A 21,624-nucleotide genomic window follows, 5' to 3' on the forward strand; every position below is an offset into this window, starting at 1 on the left:
TCGAAAAAACAAGAGTTTAATAAAAATTTTATTCCATTTTGAATTCAATTTGATTTACCTTCAATTTAAAAATATTTAAAAATGGTTATATATTTAAAAAATATCAAATATTTTTAATATCAGCTAAGAAGTAAAAGCGATTAGAAGGAATATTATGTAAAGCTGACATTACTGAATGTCATATATAAAGCAATTAACTGTTTGCAATTTATGAGAATAACTTGGGAGTTTAATCACAAAACATGTCGATACGAAAATAAACGATTAGTCATTTATTTGAATGGAAATTAGAATCGAAAACGGTTTGAACGAAAATAGTTTGAAGCAAGTTAGTGCTAGTGTTTATTGCAAGCCAGTCTAGGTACCTATTACATATTCTTCCGCCAAACAGCAGTACTTCCGTTTTGAAGGTAGATAGGTAGTAGAACAAACATAACATAACATAACCAGGTACATAAAAATGTAATGTTAGGATTGACCATCCCTTAATAGTTAATAATCCTTACAGTGCCAGTGTTTAATGGTAGGTACCACTCGGGTTATCTGCCGGTCGGCTTAACTTTAAGAAAACAATAATCATAATTAAAAATAAACTCGCATGCAATTATATTTACGAGGTCATAGGTGGTAGTTACAGTTCGTCTGACGTTACTTCATTAGTCTAGTTTAACACATATTCTAATAAATGATACGAATTAACGTCTATTAATAATTATTAACAGCACGCACACTAATATCCGTCCGCGTATTTAACAGCAATTAATTCAACGCAAATACGCAATTTAGGATACAGTATGCACATTATCCGCCGTGATTGTACTCATTCTTCCTAACGTTGTCAACGTACTCGTATTATAAATACGAAAGTTTGACTGGATGAATCTTCAGTTGTCATTCACGCCTGAACGGTGGAACGGATCCGAATGAAATTTGACATAGAGATAGAATATCGTCTAGAATAGGTTACTCTATAGTCTATATTATACTCTTTATCCCTAACGCTTGCAAACTTCGCTGAGTTTGATAAGTCGTTCTGCGTTCGCTTGTGAACGTTACCCAAAATAAACGTCTTACGTAGACCCTTATTCTGGTCCCTGAAGCCGTGCGATGCGAAGGAAGGATAGCTAGTAAATATAAAATACTTAAAGTATCCTACAGATGTTGTTCTGTCCGTGTATGAATCGTTGCAAAAAAAAGGTTACAAATACATATTTTTTTGGTTCAAATCAAATCAAATCAAAAATTTTTATTCAATATAGAAGTGTTTACACTTGCTTATTGATTGTCAAAAATCTACCACCGGTTCGGAATTTAGCACCTCGGACCTGAGAAGAACCGGCGAAAGAAACTCAGCGGGATATATATATATATATATATTTTTTTTTTTAACCATTATTATATACAATGATAGTTACCGCCTACACAATCTTCGCGAGGTTCTATAAGAAGAACCTCATCCCAAAATCCATCCATGTCTAAGTAGTCTAGATTAGTTATACGAAACATATTTAGAATATGCGACAACATTCTTACAAGATCTTGGGGCTTCAGGTTTAATCAGTGGAATATTCATGATAATATTTAACCATTTCTGCACCATTTGTAAGAGAATTTAATGTTGCAAAGAATACGCGAGCCGAACTCGTAAGTATTGAGTAATACATATAAGATACATTAAACCTATCAAGGAGAACGGAAGAATTAAGTATTTTTATTACAGCATTGTATATTATTTCAGGATATCAATAGTTACGCAATATTATACTGACGACCTCATTCAAAATAATTAAAAAGTAAAAAGAACTACTTCGGAGTTTTACGTTTCATAAATATAAATGATAAAATGACTCTTTTTTTTTATTTAGTTATTTGTATTTTTTTTATAACCAAATGCTTCGGGGAAAATATTTTTGAAACGAAGATGTCCTATGCGGCTTACAGTAGAGTGAACTGGTAGAAATCGTCACGCAAGGAAAAGCGTTGCCCAAGCGATAATTCTCTCTTTTTCTCTTTCTCTCTGTCTCTCTCTATTGTATACGGTTTTATATCATATTATTGATTTAATACACATGGATTTTTTATTAAAAAAATTATCATTTTTATTTAATTATTATTAATATGTATTTATTTATTTGCGGCATGACGCACTCATATCCCTTTTTGCCCCCTTTCCGCCGCCGCTTTCTACTCCCTTGTATCGTATACATTATATAATTTAATACTAGGTATTTGCTAATATACAATTAATAAGAAGTTTCAGTAACGACTCTTTACCATTAATAATAAATTATTTCAAAAGCCGTTAATTTCTTAACTGACTGGCTCCCTCTGGGGAGAAGATTTTTCGGAGTTTATTCCGCCCCGCTGTTCCATTGCGGGTTACACATGCACGTCTCCTCGCGTTGTTTTCTTATGATGAGATGCATTATAAAGACCAATTAAGTACATGGAAATTCAGTGATACGTCCTTGGGTTTGAACAAGCAATGAATTTTAATGTTTCACATCGGCCGCGTATATTAGAGATATTTCTTTTCATTTAATAAACTGACAACGGAATAAGGGCAAAATCACGTTAAGATTTAAGAAATGCCTCGAGTTACATTGTTAGAGCCAAGTACTCGTGTTACACCGACTAACAATACCGACTACGTTTCAGAACAAAGAAAACCTTGAGCGACAATCACAGAAATCAAGACATCATAGATGTTTACGAAATCGCGGCAATCTATATAATAAACAAGTACTCGTAATCTAATGTAACAATAATGGGGTGATGACTAAAGTGAAAAAAATATAAACATAACATTATGAATTTTTAGTGAAACCTCTTTGTATGTTGAGAGGAAAATTTTAAGTTCGATTTTCAGTGCGCTGTGTGCAACGTCATGTATAACAACGTATGTGTGCGTGTGTGTGTGTATGTCAAAATGTCGATGAATTTGATAGATAAAGTGACAAGCATTGTATAAACATGATAAGTATGAACTTATTACACCAAGATTTCGACTTGACAAAGTTAGTCCCACCTGGGGTATACGATTTGATAAAAAAAAAAACGCAAAACATTTATCGATAGCTACATTTAAAATAAGGCGTATTTTATCGTGCTCGATTATATGTATAAGTTATACAAGAAAAGATGCATAGATATAATTGTGTATCATGATTACAGGTAAATTGTTTTTAAATGAAAAGTATAACTAGTGAGTTTCTTGCCGGTTCTTCTCGGTAGAATCAACATGAACCGGTAGTAGCTTAATGTTAAAATTTACCTTGTAAATTAACGATTCAAAAGTGCTTTTCTTATTACAAAGAGTCTACTTGATTAAAATATAATTTGTTATTTTTTTTGTTTCTTTTTTTTATCTGTTATGTGATGATGACATTTAATTATATAGAGTACGTCACTAGTAAAAGTATTACAAACGATTCTTAATCTCGCTAATTATCAGATGGAGTTATTAAATTAAATGTATATTTTTCCTCAAATCATTTCAGAACTGGCATTTAATATTCCGAAATACGAGTTAATTCTTGTATTCGCTCAAATTAAATTAATTTACAATTTTTAATTACATCAACTTTAAAAGATGATTTTATTGTAATTACGATACCGTGTGCACTGAATCGCCAGGTAATGGCCGCTTCGCATTATTGTAACATAAGATTACGCATACAATAAACACGCTCTATATTTTTATATATTATTTTAATAATTTCCTTCCAATTTCTTAAACGTTGGTCAAAATCAGATTAACTAATTTGACTTCATTCTGAACGCTCGTTGGTCGTTTTTGCGTCATCAACTGCCATCAACCAAACACCGTTTCAAAATCTGAACGTTAATTTGCTAAAAGTTTTTAAATTTTTTCTGCTGTATTGAAAGCCAGTTAAAACTGGTTTTGATAGTGTGTAAAAGTAAACGCAATACATTTACACAAAACGTTTATTTATTTATTTATATTTTTAGGAAAATACTGAAACCAACAAGCACCGCCAATGTACTTTTCTAATTCCATATTATATATATCGGAGTAATCATGACTACCTAACATTTCCAAATACACAACACGCCATCTTGATATTACTACTTCTTAATCAAGATCGGAAGATCGGAATCGCATTTCAACGAGGAAATACTAGCAGTCTTGCAACTATTCCACGCGGTCATGATTTGTGCAGTAGCTGATCATTTTAGTTTGTGTTCCGGTTTGAAGGGCGAGTTAGCCAGTGTACAAGGCACAAAAGATATAACAACTTATTTCCCAAGGTTGATGGCGCACTGACGACGAATGGTTACCATTTCCTACAGCTTCAATATGTATGGGCCACAATGGTGGTGACCACTTACCATCAACTGACCTATTTGGCCGTCTTATATAATAAAAAATTACATATGTCATAAAAAATGACAAATGAATAGCTTAGTCAAACACCCAATATAAATAGTTTTTATGTAGGTATTTATATTCAATATATACCTACATAAAATTATATTTTAAATATAAAACTAAAAGATAGAATAAGAAACACAAAAATCCGAAAGGTAACTAAGCTAAAGGATGCTCTACAGTTCTCTCAAAGTCTGAAGTGGAGGTGGGCTGGTCATTTGGCGAGATATGACGACAGTCGATGGACTACCAACATCACGAGATGGAAAGGACCGTTTGGCGCTAGAAAGAGAGGTCGCCCGTGCGCTCGGTGGCAGGACGAGATTGTAGCCTACATAGGAAGGGACTGGATGACCTCTGCCAAAAACAGAAATAAATGGAATTCTTTGGAGGAGACTTTTAACCTGAGGGGGTCCACAAATCAAAATGGTTCAATTTACTAAATTTGTTGGTTACAATTTATGTTTGTGGAATAAATAAAGCTGTTTTATTATTATTATATATATTCAAATACACATAGCAGGAAGGTCTTGAGCATTGACGTGAATGGATATAGAGGAAGAGGACGTCCAAGGAAACGATGGATGGATTGTATGAAAGACGAAATGGATTGAAAGAATGTTACTTGTGTTATGACGTCAGGCAGAGAAGTCTGGAAAAAGAAGACATGCTGCGCCGACCCTAAATAAAATTGGGATAAGGGCAGGACGATGATGATGATTCAAATACACATATCAGAAACGATATTTAGTGATACTATATATTGAAATAAAACTAATAATTTTACATATTACTTTTATTGTGGCCAATACATGTTTTTGTATAAATAACATTTAATTACATTAATGCTATTTAATTTTAAGCATGGTGTCGTCCTATGATATTCCTAATAAGCATGCAGAAACATATGTTATTGGCACACACGCCGGTCACAGAGGATGGGATGCATTTGCTCTGACACGAGTTATTACAATCCTCGTCATTAAAGCATGGCACGTAGGTACCTGAAAAAATAGGTACTTTTGATAAAATAATTTTAAAAATCGGCCTAGCACTAAAGAGTTTACAGTTCTTTAGTCATGCTCGACGTTGAAGGCAACCTTCATGGATAGAAAATTCTGCCACATTTATCAACACCAGACCAACGGAAAATAGACCGTTGGTTTTGCACGATTTACTTGACAGGGTTTAGTATCCCAACATCTCGTACTGATGTATTAGGCAATCGTGGATTTAGCCCAGCATTACGTACAAAAAAAAAATTCGAAGCTAAGCTAATGTTATTATTGATTTAAATTTATTTCTTAAAAGTAATTTGATATATTTACCGAGAAAAAGGTTTTAACACATTGATATAAGCCACTCACACAATAATTGACATATATCCATTCTGGACTGTTACTAATACAAGATAATTTTCAATACATGAATATCTGCTTAGATCTAAAGATCAGAAAATCTTTGGGCTAAGCTATAATTTTGGTCGTTCGAAAATCTAATTACATGACCATATCAAACGGATACATAGAAGTCACGACAATTATATTGGTAGCTAAATATTTAATTCAACAGTGTAACATGACGATTCAAAAGTGCTTATAAGAGCCTACTTGAATAAAGAATATTTTGATTTCGATTGAATGTAAACTTACCAGCCATAACATATGTAAAAGCAAGGATGGTGAAAACCAAAACGGCGAAGTACTTCATGGTTTATTTTGAAGCAAGAAGTAATATGTTACAATGCTTTTAAATAATCAGGCAGTTGTATTTATACAAGCATCAATGAAGCGTAGAAATTAAATTAAATTTATTCGAAATGCCTATTGATGACATTCATTGCAATCTAATTTGCACACCCGACCTCTTACAGATATTACACACATATAAAATAAATAAAGTTTCTTGTAGTTTCTTCCATTCTTCTGTAGTGCTTGTAAAAGCCTACTCGAGTAAAGTATACTTAAATTTTATTCGATATGAATGTCTCGCAAATCGATCGCTTCATCAAGAATTTATTATCCTGCTATATGATTTAGACTATATCTCACTGTGAATTATTTTAATTGCATAATATGATTATTTTATGTCGCCGGCGGTTTTGCCGAACCGATACGACTTTTCTCAGAGGCTGGCAACAGCCCCGGGTGTCTTGTCTTGCAGATATCCATGGGTAGTGGTAGTTGCTTTCCGTCAGGTGACACTTATAGCATAAAGAAAAGAAAAAAATAATATTGCATAAGGAACTACATATGATACAAAATGATGATGATTGCTGAATGATTCTGGATGCGATGGCTTTTAGGCAACTGCGTAGAGAACTCAGAAAATCGTCTCAATCTCGTCACTGAAATCAAATACTATCAAATTATTTTATACGTATTATTCTATCAAATTCAAAACTCCGGGCAGCTACAGAGACATTCACGACAAATCGTAGCAATGTATAAACCTAACTTGGAATTTGAAAATGCCATCTCCAAACTATAGTCACTAGACTACTGATTAAACATATAAACACTAGCAACACTTTTTTTTTTTTTTTTTTTTCTCGCTGGAAAAACGCGTTACGCGCTTCCCCCACGCGATGGAAGGTGGGGGGGTGTGTGGGACTCCCCGGAGCCCTGGACGCCGAGTGCGCCCAGGTACGCCGGGTTTACCCACTAAAAAACCAGCGGTACCCTCTCCGTCTTTCGGTGGGCGCCACGGGATCGCTTGCACATGCTACCGTGACCAAAAACACTAGCAACCTGCCCCGACTTCGCACATGTACTATTTAGTAATAAAGAATACGATATTATATAACTTGTATCTTATAGCGATCACGAATAATGTTTTCTACCAGTGAAAAAAAATGGAATTGAATCATGGGTTCCGGAGATTATACTCTACTTACAAACAAACCGCCGCAAAGAGGCGAGATGGTCCAGTGATTAGAACGCGTGCATCTTTACCGATGTTTGAGGGTTTCATGCGCTTAATTTGTGTTTAAAATTCGTCTCGTGCTCGGTGGTGAAAGAAAACATCGTGAGGAAATCTGCAAGTGTCTAATTTCAACGAAATTCTGCGACATGTGTATTGCACCAACCCGCATTGGAGCAGCGTGGTGGAATGTGCTCCAAACCTTCTCCTCAAAGGGAGAGGAGGCGTTAGCCAAGCAGTGGGAAATCTACAGGCTGTTAATGTTACAAACAAACAAATTTGTCACTTGAAAATATTTATATAGATAATGACTTATATATGTGACTATATAAACTATAACTTAGCAGTTATATAGTATGTTTCGAATTAATTAGTAGAATTAATTATTAGAAAAACAACTAAAACCTTGTTATATAACTATTGTTATAATATTATACGTTAAAATATTAAATGATTTAAATAAATAACAGTGTTAAAATCAATTATTTCGTTCACCGTAATACAATCTGAACCTTAAGTAAATCTATTCAGTTACGGCGTTAGCTTGGTAACCAATCCATAACTTCGCAAGCCATATATACATTATTTTAAGTTACCCAAATATACAAAGTATACTTTTTTCAAGTGAGCTCCTACAAGTACTCTTGAATCATTATATTTATATTATATTTTAAGTAAAAATATAGATTTTACCGAGAAGAAACGGCAAGATGTGCAGTAGTTACTCTATTCCACTGTTTACTTTGTATAGTTACGTTTAAATTAAATGTCTATATATTCTGTACGAGACGACCTCCGTGATCGAGTTGTGTGTACACCGGTTTTCATTGCTGTTTGGTGGTAGATTATGTGATGCATAAAACCCTACGAAATCAATTTATATACATACCATGCCCAAGAGTCGAGCTAGCCCAGTGGAATCAAACCTAACCGAGCACAAATAAATACATGATAACTAATCGTAGTTATCATGTATTTATTTGTGCTATAAATATAAATTCATCTTTTGCATCGGTGAACATTGAAAGGAAATCTGCATCATCACCATAAATTGAGATATTTTATTATATAAATAAATATTGGACAACATCACATACATTACTCTGATCCCATTGTAAGTAGCTAAAGCACTTGTGTTATGGAAAATCAGAAGTAACGACGGTACCACATACACCCAGACCCAAGACAATATAGAAAATTAATGAACTTTTTCTACATCGACTCGGCCGGGAATCGAACCCGGGACCTCGGAGTGGCGTACCCATGAAAACCGGTGTACACACCACTCGACCACGGAGGCCGTCGAATTTATTGAAGTTATACTTCTTTTGACGCGTTATGAGAAAATTATAAAAGCGATTTTTTGTGATACGCGCACAGGATGACGTAAATACTACAGGACGAAGTTGCTCGCTGTTCGGCCAATTCAATGTTAAATCGAAAATGATAACTCCACACCTTATATTTTCATCTCACTTTATCATGCATAAGTTGTGTCTTATTTCACAATATTTATTTGATTACAAATTTTAATTGTGAATGTTTACATTTGTGACTTAGTTTTATGGTAGTGGTGAAAAGGGAAGAAAAATTAAAAAAAAAGTATAACTTCTCACGCTCGTACACAAACAAACGCACCTTGTTATATAATTCCAATGTTTGTAGTTGTGACCTTTATCTACTTAATAAATTATAAACAATACAGTCAGTATTGTTTATAATGCACACAAAGCACGCACAATTTCTGTGCAAATTTTTCACAAAACTTCCGGATCGTGCACGTAGGTGGCACTTATGGGTTTTACTAAATTCCTCTCCTGATATTTTATCCAATATAGGATTTTAGGCGTTAGGATTATGTTTATAAGTTACAGACAGTCTTCTCCTTTGAAACTTAATTACCTGAGAGGGTGAAATTGAGGAGGAAAGTTCGGAAGCTCGTAATTTTTAAAAGTAAGAAATTTCCTTTTAAAGTAGACCTCTGCTTATGTTTAAATTACATTTGTAACGATGTACGTTATTAAAAATTCAATTAAAATAAAATAGATAAATTCGTAATTTTTTAAATTGGTCTATTGAAAACGCAGATTCCAAAAAACATCTAATATTTTAGCAATTAGAACGTAATTATGTATAATGGTTTCGATGGGATTTTTCATCGGATATACGGATAATTAGAAAATAAAATATACAACAAGACGGTTCCTTAGTGGGATATTGGTCAAATCAAAAAAGGCTTAACATCCTTCTTATTTACATAAGAAGGATATAAGAAGGATGTCAAGCCTTTTTTGATGAGGAGATATAATATCGATCCATTTTAAAAAAAATAAAACCAAATTATTGTGGTCTTTAGCATTTATTGCAATATCATTATAAACATACTATAGTTTCATTATTGCTCGTAGGTCAGTATGTGGGTCATTATTCGTTCCGAAAATCGGAATTCGATGCAACTGGAAAATGCTGCTAGCATTCATGCCACAATTCCATTTAATTTTGATTTATAGCTTAAACTTAAAAACGGTTATTTTGGAAAATTATTTCCTTCGTCTTGAAAGTATTATAAGTTTTCAATATGAGTTTGTCAAACAAACGATATTTTTAAATTATAGTAACTAATTTTAATTTAATAAATATTCTTAAACAACTTCCTTGAGGCGTTCGATTAAGGCGAAACATGTTTTCAAAATTGTTATATTATGCGGTATTTAAAGAAATATATAAAAATTACGTTCTCCTTATACATAGAACATAGCATAACAGAATAAAATAAATTACATACGTTAAATCATAACCTCCATTAGTATATTGGAGGTTCCCCAAAGTAACATTTTAGGACCGCTTTTTTATATGATATATGTGAGAATTCATAATATTTTAGTGAGATCATAGCTGTAATATGCAATAATGAATTTAGATCCTATTATATGCTTAAAGATTACGGTGATGAAAAATAATATATTTGCTGTTCACAGACGTGCTCCATTCGTTTAATTTATCTGGATTTGTTAAATACAGATTAACTCTTTTGTAGAGATAACAGTTTAGATAAAAATCTTATTATTTTTCACAGAATTTGTCAAATATGTCTATAAAATACGTAAATACATATGTGTGTAGAAATTCCAAATTATATTCTGTTAAAATACCATTTATGAGTTTAATTTCAAATAGTTACTATATTTTAAATGCTTATTTTTATATGTTAGCTTAAATTATTATTAGCATCATAAATTTATAAATTGCTTGCTGGACTTAAGAGACCTGACTGATTTGATTTTCAATGAGCATTGTCATTTTAGTCAGCAAATACTATTATATACAAAAACATATAATAAAATATATAGAGACTCGTAAATATGTATATGTCGAAGAACGAGCAACGCCGTTTGTTAATATGATCAAGAACTATGCCTCGGTGTTGCTAGTTAATAAATTCTCGATATCGAAATTTCAAGTTGACAATTGGATGGAATCGATTATGCGAAACGGCAAGACTGTATTTTTGATGGAGCTGTGAGACATTCAAATGTTATGACCGATTTTGTTCCGTTAAAATAAAATATTGAGAAATCTGTTAACGGTTTTATTTGAGCACCGATTAATGAAGGAAGAGCGATCTGAGCCCGAACGTGCAGAGAATGCGACATATATATTTATCCAACAAACATGACACTACTGCATTTTTAAATTGAAAAAGTACGAAGATTTTTTTCCAAGAATGCAAAAAAATATATAAAACAAGGACCCATAATATATAATTATAAATAAAAATTATTAATTCATTTCAAAACCATTTATTGCGATATTTCTTTGAAATTTAAATGTCAAAAGAGTTGTGATATTCAAGGGCCCGATGCTATTAGGATTGGTGGTTGTGGTCTCGGAGGGCTTAGCTGGTTTAGGAGCATGCAATAGCAGATGTAGTTGGAGCACACACCCGAAGAAGAGTACGGGTCGCATTTTCGGTTGCACATTCGTTCACAATCGTCATTACTGTAGCACGTCGCGTAGTTCGAATTACCGATTACAGTACCACCTGCAAGAAATGTTAATTTTAATTAAATTATACTTTATATAACGTCTAATTTTGATTTAATTTAGGATCCGTGTAAGTTAATACTATCGGTTATTCTTTAATTTTTAAAGAGTTCAAATGCTAGATTAATTGCTATTACATACAGATGTTCTTCGAGATACGAGAGTGTAAAATTACTTCCAGACCCCGAACTACTGCTGACAATTTATCAACGAAAAAAAACTGAATATCTTTTTAACGTCTCGACCCGGGGTTTGAAACCGGGAACTCAGTATCGGCCACCCAATAGCTGTCTACTAGATCAACGAGGCAGTCTCTCGTGAGAATGGCTAGCGGGCCCGAAATCAGTCACGACGAAATTCATCATCATTTTTAAAAGGAGGATTGAGCTAATGAAGTTACATATACAAAGAACAAATAGATTATAATGATGGTTGGTCGTGCATTACTGGGGTAAGGAATGGTTTATGTTTTTTACAGTATTATTGTGTAATGAAGACGGTGATCACTTACCATAGGTCTACATGTCTAAGAACGGTTTTTTTTTAATTTTATCTATTTAGTTATCATCTTAAACCTGATTTGTAATAGACAACAAAGTATCGATAGTTGTCGAAATGATACATCCAAAGGATAAACCCATTTTAAATGACCATAATAATCAGCTTTCTGTCGTATCACCATTTCAGACAACAATAAAAGGTACTAAACTTTTATTATTGTCTGATTATTTTACTAATCGTGGATGATATTATGCAACTGGCTCTTAGTAATATTTGAATGAATCCATCGGAGCAATCAATAGAATAACATTAGCAGCCTGTAAATCTCCCACTGCTGGGCTAAAGGCCTCCTCTCCCTTTGAGGAGAAGGTTTGGAGCATATTCCACCACGCTGCTCCAATGCGGGTTGGTGGAATACACATGTGGCAGAATTTCGTTGAAATTAGACACATGCAGGTTTCCTCACGATGTTTTCCTTCACCGCCGAGCACGAGATGAATTATAAACACAAATTAAGCACATGAAAATTCAGTGGTGCTTGCCTGGGTTTGAACCCGAAATCATCGGTTAAGATGCACGCGTTCTAACCACTGGGCCATCTCGGCTCTTTATAGAATAACAAAATGTTTTTTTAAATTTTAAATTATCCTTACTGTCAGAAGTCTCTACAATAACTACTTTGCATTTTAAATTTAAGTTATTGTTTTGGACCTTAAACATTAGACTACAACACAATTATTTGATGACTTTAAACGTTCAATACCACAAAAAAAATGAAAAAGTAATCTAATATTATTACATAAAATCTTACCGGGTGGTGGTGGGTGCGCCATGATACATGAAATTGCGATGATGCCAAAAATTAAAACGGCAAAGAACTTCATGATTTAGTTTTTAACAACACGCAAATATATCGCAATGCATCTACATAGCCAGGTAGCTGTATTTATACAAACTTTTCCTAAATAAGCATGGAACGTTTTATTGCATTTCTTCGAAACGCCTATAAATCACTATTCTAAACTAGCTAAATATTCCAACTACGACTATAACGATTTGTGGTCTTGCAGATTATGTTACTTTTTTATCCTAAGATATTTTAAACAAAAATAAATGACTTAGTTGCCATTTATTGACCTTTAATCGACGGGAACACGTCATTTCACCGCGTGCATCAGTTGTATTCGTATTAAAATATGTATATGTGAAGAGTTTCAAACAACAAAAACATATCTCGGAAAGCAATATAACCAATTTAAAAGGAATTTCTTAACGAAGTCTTTTCTTATCTGCCTGAAATTTAACCCTTATGTTTGGCAATGTTACAGTACCTTAAAAATATTTTTTAGCAAATAATGTCCTGCTATTTTTGTCTAATTTAAGTGTTGCCAGTACTCCAGGCCTCTATTGAAAAATTTTAAAATCATATACGGTCGATATCTCAAATGTTACAGAGTCAATAGGGAGCTAGAAGTGACGATATCCCTAAGGAAGTTACAGAACAAACTCTTTGGCATACGGCATCCATGTTAAACTACACAGTTTGATACAATATTTTACAAGTGCAAAATCCGCGCCAGGCTTCTAGCATCAACTAGAGTCAGGTTCCATACGTTATCCTCTGAAAATCTTGACACGTTTTTAGTCATTGAATGGGGCCGCATATCAATAGGTCTTCAAAACCATTGTGCTTTAAGCTTAGAAGATTAGAATTTAGGTGGAAAAGAGGTGGACTCCTTGAGATTATATGGTGTTTTTTGTCCAAGGATCAGGTAAGTTGTTCCGCATTACATGCTGGCCGTATCATATCACTAAAATAGTGATAAAAACTGAATCTGCCACGGAAAATGTTGAAGCGAACTAACCATCTAAATATTCCAAATTATCTCCATGTCTCATTTGCAGTTGGAACACTTGGACATTGGAGTGATAACAAAAACCATTATTAAAAGTATTGCCTCTACTGATGATTGGAGAGCTCTTTCGTTATTTGCCCAGAGAATCTGAATTGTGATTCAATGGTGAAATGCTGCCAACATTCTTGCCCACATTCCACGCGGTCGTGGATTGTACAGTAACAATTTCTATTTATTATTTGTATAATTTAAACCTGAATATTAATAATTCTTTTGTCATCATACTGTATCGGACCCTACGAGATATATCAAAATAATGAATATTATTATACACCTTAAAAGGTCTTCATAAAAGTACGGGTTGTTATGTATCTATCTCTTAGTGATAACAATTTATTATCCCTCACTTTTTACGATAAATAATAGCTTATTTTCGAAGCGATTTTAAACAATACAGCTAAGCAATTAATCTTTATCCAATTAAGTACCTTAAATACATTGTGAATTTAATATAGTTCAATATGACCTTTTACAGAATGTAATTTAAATGAATATTTTCGAAGATATTAAAGATTTAAAACGCCGGGACATACCGGTTTGTATTGTCTAACGACTGAAAAACTGTGAACGTTGCAAGACATTCTGTAGTATATTTAGTATCAGCATTGCGAAAGACAGGACGGGTCGCTAGTATATAATATATAAAAGTACAAACTATATTATACAAATTGTTATGCATAAATTGTTTAATAAACCATAAATCATATTATACGATATTGGAATATTAAAAACCACTTATTATGTATAAGTGTTACAATCAATTATTTCGTCTAGGTAAATGCAATCTCATACGTTAATTAATAAATTCAACTGCGCTGTTAAGTTTGTCACTGGCCCAACACGACTAGGGCTACTTGGCACTATGGGATTACTGTACCCTTTTTATTACGCATGGAACATCTTTAAAGGTACTCAGCTCCCTCAATTCAGGGTAATGAGGGGTTACTAACCACTAATACCTGCGATGGCCTTGGACAATTTGTCTTTGGAGAAACAAGACAAAACCTGAATCTAATCAAGATCAATCTGTTGTTAAGATCAATGGATCTACGGGTGAGAAAATCGAGTTCTTATTGCTACTTTACTGGTCCATCATAAGGTCCTAGTCACCAAATTTGTAAACCAACCTCGACATCAACTTAATACATTTAAACAGGACACATTATCTAATGTATGTTTTCGAGGATATAGTTTGTATGCAGAGTGCTTTAGAACGATATTCATTAGAGAGCATCACAGTCAATTAGTTTCTACAAAACTATTTCTTGACCTATTCTGATTAGACAAACTTACATATCAAAATCAAAATCAAAATATACTTTATTCAAGTAGGCTTTTACAAGCACTTTTGAATCGTCATTTGACAAACTATTTAAGGTTAAGCTACCACCGGTTCGGAATGTAGGTTTTACCGAGAAGAGCCTTACTCTTTTTCAACTTCTAAAAATACAGTCATGTTAGTTCAATACAATTATATATGTATGTTATGTCTCCTGCCTGGAAGTCAACAAGCATTAACTCCACTATTTTTTTACATCCATATAATCTTGTATCGAATAATATGCCTTCTTGACCAATCTATTTTTTACAAATTACTTGAATCTATGAAACGGCAAAGTTAAAAATGTCTGCGGAATTTTATTATAAAAATTCAGTTAATTCGTTTGGGATTTATGAAAGCAAAGACACAGCCAGACATAGGCGATAAACTTTTAATTCGTGTTTTTTAACGTTTTGAGTTAAAAAGAATCATTAGCATTGTCAGCCATTGTCAGTCCACTAGCAGACAGTTTCTTCCATGGCACATCACTGAGATCCATCTACTCTTCTTCCAATCACTGCCAGTTGCCTTATGATTATACTTGGTTGTAGAGCTTTGTGCAAACCCCTCTAGGTAGGTACACTCATCACATTTTTTACCACCAAACAGCAATACTCGGTATTGTTAAATTCTAGTTACAAGGGTGAGTGAGCCAGTGTAACTACAGGTGCAAGTGACGTAACATCTTAGTTACCACCAGTTGTGTCAGATTTTAAGGAATGGTTGATATTTCGTACGCTGACTTTAATATGTCTATTCAATTGATTCTATTTTGAATATTTATAAATACAGTTTTTGAATAAATTTTATATAATGTATTTTTCAAAATATAAAGTGTGACAAAATTCGATAAGAATCTTATTTAATCTTAATCAATTGTAATATGTCACGCTTCTTTAGGACATTAAATTAATAAAAAATAAATCATTTATTTGCTATTAAATTAAAAAAATATACGTTTTTATTACGATGTAAACGGTTTAATGTGCCATTTGATCGTTATACATCGTTCGTGGTTAACGGAAGTGTAAACTGTCGGTAAGTTTCGCTTTTAATAATGGTGGTAAAAAAAAACACAATATAAAGGGTTTATTATATTCTTTCATCTGTAGCAATTATAAAAGCACCTGTAATCTGCAAACTCGAGAAGGCAAAAAGCTTCTCTTAGAGAAACATGTCTAAGGATCCGGATATCTCAATTTCAATTGGGACGCTTAAAATTTCATTTGCTCAAAATACGGCGTACTTGTGACCAAATTGACATTATTTGCTAAATGAAAAATAGTTGCTAAAGATGCTGTGCTCTATATATAAATTAATGTATATACTTTTTGACTTCCAGGCAGGATATATTACATACATATAAAATTGTATCTAACTAACATGACTGTATTTTAAAATGTTGAAAAAAAATAACTACTGAGTTTCTTGTCGGTTCTACTCGGTAGAATCTACATTCCGAACAGGTGGTAGTTTCACTTAATATAGTTTGTTAAACGACGATTCAAAGGTGCTTGTAAAAGCCTACTTGAATTAGGTATATTTTGACTTTATACCAAACTGCTGCGTTTACGTCACCACTTTGTAAAATGAGATATTTGTTTTATTCGTCCCTTTGACATATTGACTGTATCTTTTTGGTTTTATATATCGTGTATGACGTATAGTCTAATTGATTAAATTAAATACTTATGGAATTATTTATTTCCTTTAAATTATCTACTATAATTGCACCATTGTCGTATTTGTTAGTAGCACGTATACTGTTGTGTAGTATTTTTTGGTTCACGATAGTAGTAGCATAATCTTTTATTTTATTTTAATTACTTTAAATTGTGTTAACTTAGGTATACCTAAGATTTTTTTTTAATATATATTAAAAATTGAAACAAACTTACTTATAAAAGAGCCCAGATGGCTAAAGAGCCGAGATGGCCCAGTGGTTAGAACGCGTGCATCTTAACCGATGATTTCGGGTTCAAACCTAGGCAAGCACCACTGAATTTTCATGTGCTTAATTTGTGTTTATAATTCATCTCGTGCTCGGCGGTGAAGGAAAACATCGTGAGGAAACCTGCATGTGTCTAATTTCAACGAAATTCTGCCACATGTGTATTCCACCAACCCGCATTGGAGCAGCGTGGTGGAATATGCTCCAAACCTTCTCCTCAAAGGGAGAGGAGGCCTTTAGCCCAGCAGTGGGAGAGTTACAGGCTGCTAATGTAATGTAATGTAATGTACTTATAAAAACCATTCAGATATTCCTGTCATCAGGTAAATATTTTAAACTTCTTATTAATTTCTATATTTTCCAAATATTGATGAAAGCGTCACATAGACATGTTTAGTATATATTAAAAAAAACAATATTTTGTGTTTTTCATAAAGCATTCGATTGGAAGAACACAAAACGCTTCCATATAAACTTAAAGGCGTTAAAGAGATAGGTCTCGATATCATTACTTCATATTTCAATGCCTATGTAAAGGCTTAAGTAATATCTAATTTCATACCTAAGTCTCTTGGGTATGCAGTAAAAATGGGCGTTCTACAGGGGTACATTTTTGGTCGTTTTTTATACAAAAGAGATCTATGAAGTATTCTATGTTAATGGAATAAAATGGAATGTTATATTGTATTATTATCAGGCTACAGTATAAATTAATGGCAACAGCTATGAATTCATATTCATATAGCTTTAATATTAACGATTTCAGCTACTTTCATTGGTATACAATTTTTGCGAAAGCAACTGTTATGTTACCTCTTCACGCTTAAACTGCTGAACCGATTTAGATGAAATTTGGTATGGAGATAGTAAGTTCCGAGAAGGATATAGGCTATTTTTTTTAATTCACCCCAAGAGGAGGGAAAATGAGTGGTCCTGGTTTGTTCGCTATAGATAAAGCCGCAGGTTCAACTAGAACTATTATGAAAGCCCGTTAATACATTTCTGTGTAGGTTTTTCTTTTCAGCTTTTGGAACTTATTTTACCACGCTGCTCTAATGCTTTTTGGATACACATTTAAATGATTTTATCCAAGATTATCTAAAACGGGATATTTACCATGTTTTTTATTTTTATTTGGTGGAGCTCGATATTTCGACATTATCTACGAATGTCTTGTTCACGAGACTGACGTTTGCGGGTAGATGTTGACGGCATTAGAAGTGTCCATATCGGACTACCTCCTTTCTCGTACGTTTGCTGCGTAAACACTGGTTACCACTACCACTGTCACTTTCACCCCTACTATTTGTTTTATTTACACTCGAAACTCGATCCCGTGTTTTACAAACGAAACTCACCGTATCGATTCGCGAATTTTTTATATTGTTATTCAAGGGTTTGCATAATTTTATCACTGGATTCCATACTTTTGACAGTTGAAACCCATCTTCCCTATTGAAATTACTATATTTAGTAATTTCAATGACTTCTCGTACCAGTCGGGGTATGTAATGGCGTTCTGTCGCGAGTATCTGAGCATTATGAAACTCGATCCAATGGTTCGGCCCGGCTTCCAGAAGATGTTCCGCGATGGCTGATTTCTTGGTATCATTGTTTTTTACCGCCTTGATATGTTCGTTGATACGACAAGATACCGTACGTTTCGTCTGTCCAACATAGGATTTCCACCGGAGGAGCTCCACCAAATAAAAATAAAAAACATGGTAAATATCCCGTTTTAGATAATGTTAGTAATAAAAATAACCATGTTAATTTAAAATCTTTTATCCAAGATGTAATAAAAAATACAGGTACCTGCAAGAATGTTTTCATTCATTGCCGTACTAGTAATTTATTATTAATACAAATTAAGTACATGAAATCTCACATGTTTAGAACATACAACCTCTAGGCCATTTCAGATCTACAGTTTTATAAGACTCGAATCGGATACTACAGATAATATATTGGCATTTATAAGGTCTAGGATAATATAAGGCCTGACATTTTATACAGACTTTATTTTCTTGCACGAAGAAAATAATATTCAAACCTCAAAATAAATGAGGATAAAAGATCCCAATATTTACCTGAGCTCTTAACAAGATAATTATAAAGAGGAAAGTCGACATAAATTATGTAAAGGATATATGAACACACATTTTTAATTAATTTTAAATCGATTTAATTCGACTTTTTAATAGTGCAAATACTTAATTCTTTTCAAAAAAAAATTATTTCGACGGTAAAATTGTTAAGTATTAATTAACATTTTAAATATCATAACAAGTCTTTCTTTATTCAAGGGCGTGCCGATAACGACTGCGACGATCCAATTCCTTGGTTTACAACCATACAATAACAAATGTAGTTGGAGCATACACCTATAGTTGAGTACAAGTCACATTTTCGGTTGCAAATTCGATTACAATCGTCGTTGCTGTAGCATGTTACGCCATCTAAAAGCAAAAAGTATTTTTCTTAATAAATTCTTCTGTCTCTTACGCTTTTAATGAAATTTGTTATAGCTTGAACCTCAAGGAGGAACCTAGGCTGCTTATATACAACTAACATCAGAAATATAATTCTAGCTGTTTATGCAAAATTAATACTGCTGTAGTCAGTTATCCTTAAAAGAATGATCAGAGGGTAGAGGCCAATGGAATATATCATATTAGATTTTATGTTAGGTGATTTGGTGCTTTGGCGTTTTAGAGAATGGATTAAATTTCAATAAAATATTTTCATTGTGTGTAGGCAAGGTTAGGCTGAGAATACATATATTATATATATGTCAGAAATCGTAACAAAGACAATCATGAAAACCATTCCTATATACGAATTCAGTTGCGAAAACCACTGTGTGGACTAAAGTAAGTTGGTGTCGTCTATTGCGTTGATTTTTTTTTCTATGTAGCATTATTGTGCACTAATAGCATTAGAAAGAATATCAACGGTCAAATATTTGAAGAGATTTTTAAGTACAAAAAATTGATATTATTAGTTTTGATTGTTGTAAATGAAAACTTACTCTGTGCCATAACATTTGTTACAGCGACGATACAAAAGACGAATATGATGAAGTACTTCATGTTGCCTGGTTAACAATACTCTTATTGTCATAGTATACAAACAATCCGCTAACATTGTTATATATACAATGTTTAATTAAGCATATAAGATTGAATTCAATATCGCCTAAATGCGTATCAATTTTTGATAATATGTTTATAAGCATAAAAGGCATTAATAAACGTAAGCGTACAAATCAATCCTAACCGCTGCCTTATATCAACATCTGACGACTATGTTTAATCTAATCACGTGAGTTCTTACTGGGATATCACTGTGTCATTAAAATTCAATTCATATTTAATGAAAAAGCATCACTAATACTTTTTGATAGTCACAGTAACTACTATAACAATGAAAAACTATTTTGTTACTACTTTTGTAGTAGTTCACAATTTGCTATACGATAAAGATCAGTAATTCTCATCGAAATAAAATCTTACTTTTATCGATCGCATTAAATCGCAAAACTCGATAGCACTAAATTGTTTTGAAAATACAATCTCTTAAGGCGTTATAAATACTATACGATGAACACACAGACAGGTAACGTTATATCTATTAATACTAAATTGCGGAATTGATAACAAATCCTTAACTGTACTAGCTCTCTTAGACTTCTCAAATGCCTTTAATACCATCGACTACGACATACATATGCTTGGCAATCTTAAAATCTCTAAACATAGATTCTACTCCTATTGATTGGTTTCGCTCTTGCCTACTTAATCGACAGCAATGCATAAAGGCAAATAGTCGTATTTCACCTTATTTAGATATTCCTTCTCGTGTTCCGCAAGGTGGTGTACTCTCTCCCCTCCTCTTTTCTATTTTTATTAATACTCTCTCCACACTTATCTCTTCCTTCTATCATCTATATGCTGATGATCTTCAAATTTATGTTACCGCTCCCTTGGACGGTGTTGACGAGGCTGTTGCAACTTTGAATAATGATTTGGCTAAGATCAGTGAATGGTGTAAATCTTATGGTCTACAAGTGAATCCGAGGAAGTCGCAAGTGGCTGTTTTTGGCAGTCTTAAGCTTCTGTCTAGGGTTAAAGACAAAAATCTATCTCCAATTATGTTTGAGGGCCACATATTACCGCTACAAGACAATGTTAAAAATCTTGGACTACTTCTGGATACTTCCTTCTCCTGGGTACCTCAAGCTGCAGAAATGAGCCGTAAGATGTATGCCATCATTGATTTTTTAAGGCGATGAAAAAATCTACTGCCCATCAAGGCTAATATCAGCTTAGCCATTGCTTTGCTTTTTCCAATATTGGATTATGCTGACGCCTGCTACATTGACTTAACCGAAGACCTTCTAAATAAATTAGAACGGCTGCAAAATTTGGCCATTAGATTTATCTTTGGTCTGCGTAAGTTTGATCATGTTTCGTAGTATCGGTCTCAGTTAAAGTGGCTGCCAATCAAGCTTCGAAGGAACTTGCACGCCTTATCTCTTCTCTACTCGATACTATATGTCGAACACCACCTTACC

The 21,624-nt window shown here is 33.3% G+C and overlaps 1 protein-coding gene and 1 long non-coding RNA gene across 2 annotated transcripts in view; one reads left to right on the forward strand and one right to left on the reverse strand.

The window, feature by feature from the left end:
- The window catches only part of LOC113395738 (angiotensin-converting enzyme), a 169,363-nt gene that overhangs the window by 75,950 nt on the left and 71,789 nt on the right, over positions 1-21,624 (forward strand). The gene's annotated exons all lie outside the window — the stretch shown is intronic.
- Positions 5,175-6,207, reverse strand: LOC135193363 (uncharacterized). The gene is made up of 2 exons (XR_010309185.1): positions 6,046-6,207; positions 5,175-5,397 (listed from the first exon to the last, which is right to left on the reverse strand). It is a non-coding gene; the product is annotated as an uncharacterized LOC135193363 (long non-coding RNA).

The sequence above is a fragment of the Vanessa tameamea genome, chromosome 7 (genome assembly GCF_037043105.1).
Source record: "Vanessa tameamea isolate UH-Manoa-2023 chromosome 7, ilVanTame1 primary haplotype, whole genome shotgun sequence".
Lineage (NCBI taxonomy): Eukaryota > Metazoa > Arthropoda > Insecta > Lepidoptera > Nymphalidae > Vanessa > Vanessa tameamea.